This window comes from Sinocyclocheilus anshuiensis, unplaced genomic scaffold (assembly GCF_001515605.1).
Source record: "Sinocyclocheilus anshuiensis isolate Anshui unplaced genomic scaffold, SAMN03320099.WGS_v1.1 scaffold2479, whole genome shotgun sequence".
In the NCBI taxonomy this organism is placed as follows: Eukaryota; Metazoa; Chordata; class Actinopteri; order Cypriniformes; family Cyprinidae; genus Sinocyclocheilus; species Sinocyclocheilus anshuiensis.
The window spans coordinates 34,570-37,116 of NW_015538062.1; positions in this window are offsets into that span (position 1 = coordinate 34,570).

Consider the following 2,547-nt stretch of genomic DNA (forward strand, 5'->3'; position numbering starts at 1 on the left):
AGAGAATAGTTTGTTTTATACCATCAATGAGCTTAAATAAGTGTTGAATACATGTTTAAATGTATGATAAATTATTTGCTTCAGTAACATGTTAAATGTCATATATTTTATTATTTAAAATAGAGATAAGTCTCTCTTTAGCTTGAAATGTTTATGTGTGTGCTTGTTTATATGATTTATCAGAGCACAAATTTGTATAATGACATGGATATTACTCTGATATAACGACGTAAATGTGTTTATGATGAAATTTCTGAGTTTTGAGTCCTCATAATTAAGATTGCTTACAAACAATTTAGTTAAAAATGTAAGCATATGGAGAGATTTTTGTGTGACGGCCAGGTGTTTGTACAGTACAAAATCATTACGCCTATGGAGCGTCCCCAGAAAACAAAAACCAAGGTGTGCGTGCGTGCGTGCGTGCGTGCGTGTGTGTGTGTATGCATGTGCGTGTGTCAGCACGACCGCCTCAGACTGACATTTCACTTCTGTTAGTGAGAAGAGTTCAAAGCAGGATTTAATTTTCCAACTTGTGTACAATTTGTAAACATTTTACTCGAGGGTATGAACGTCATTGGACCCAGAATAATGTAAAGCATTTTTATTGTCAAATGAAACTATAGTAAATTTTTATTTTTTTATAAAGTATGTTATGTATAATCACTGATGCACTGGAGATGTTTTGACATGTTTGTGTTTTTGTGAAAACGATGTTTATGCGTAGTTAGTGAAAAACTAAAATTTTCGTTTAAAATGCTTGTTTAAAATGTGTTTTATAAGTTCAATAAACATAAATAAATGTTGAATACATGATTAAAATGTATGATAAATGATTTGCTTTGCTTTAGTAAAATGTTTGTTACTACGATGTGTTTTATAAGTTCAATAAGCTTAAATAAATGTTGAATAGTTGTTTAAAATGAATGATTTGCTTTAGTAACATGCTGTCATATTCTTTAAAATGGGGATAAGTCTCTTTTAGCCTGTAATGTTTATGTATGTGTGTGCTTGTTTATATGATTTATCAGAGCACAAATTTGTATAATGACATGGATATTACTCTGATATAACGACGTAAATGTGTTTATGATGAAATTTCTGAGTTTTGAGTCCTCATAATTAAGATTAAATGGGGGCGCGACACACACACACACACACAGCCATGAGCACACTCACGCAGGCGGAGGGAGAGAGAGAGGGTGAGGGGGGAGAGAGAGAGAGCCATACTGATTTAAAGTTTAAACATGACCAATTTGTGATCATTTTCATTTGATACCCGACTTGAAATCCATGAAGACATGTTTTCTCTGGTCCCCTGAAATATGTAAGACAAATTATATTTTTATTGATTTATTTTCAATTCATTATTATGCTGAGAATCTTTTTATACAGTATTATATGCATCAGTACAAACACATATTGTGATACGATCTCACGATCTGTTAAAATTGTTTATTTATTCTGTTTATTCTTCATCAACATGTCCTTGTTTTTCTCACAGCTCCCATAGAGAGAGAGAGAGAGAGAGCGAGCATAACACACAGCAACCGGACACCCCTCACGGGCACGTACACCGCAGATGCGTCCGGATGTGGGAACGCTCCATAAAATCTTCAAAAACATTTCTCAGGAATTCATTTATCTCCTGTCATCCGCTGGACACGTACAAAAACAACATATTTCATCCCCTGGAGCTCAAAGGTTGACGGCTGAATTTCACGCGCCCCGATTTTCGCATATGGAAATAATTATGATGTCAGAGGTCACATATGGATATAATTATGAGGTCAAAGGTCAAAGTCATCAATCAAGTTGTCATAAGCTACCGGTTACTTACTACTTACATTGTATGGGTCAAAATTATTGATTTTTCTTTTATGCCAAAAATCATTAGGATATTAAGTAAAGATCATGTTCCATGGATATATTTTGTAATTTTCCTACTGTAAATATATTAAAACTTAATTTTTGGTTAGTAATATGCATTGCTAAGAACGTCTCGGTTACTTATGTAACCCTCATTCCCTGAAGGAGGGAACGGAGACGTCACGTCAGTGACCGACGAATTGGGATCTCGCTTAGAGAGACCAATCCACTTCGAGTGTAAACTAAACGAGCCAATGCACATTGGCATGCAATGATTGCATCCAGCTGCCGCTGAGGCTATACCGTGGACTTTACACATATGGGAACCACTTATGCCTCTACATATGGAACCCAGCCCTCTACCGGTTCTCACGGATTCAGCGAGTGAGAGCCTGGCGCCGGACGTTCCACCACATCTGGCTGCCGAGAGGATGGAGGAGCTCGACAGGGCCTACAGTACAGACACTCTGGAGCAGTTGTAGCAAGCCGACACTAAACCGGGGTCTCTCAGCGCCTCTACCCGTTTGAGGTGAGAACACAGGAGGATACCAGCTCCACACGAAGGTTATAGAATCTAGCAAACGTGTTGGGGGTCACCCAGCTCGCAGCTCTACAAACATCTGTCAGCGAGGCGCCACGAGCCAGCACCCAGGAGGATGCAACACTCCTAGTAGAGTGAGC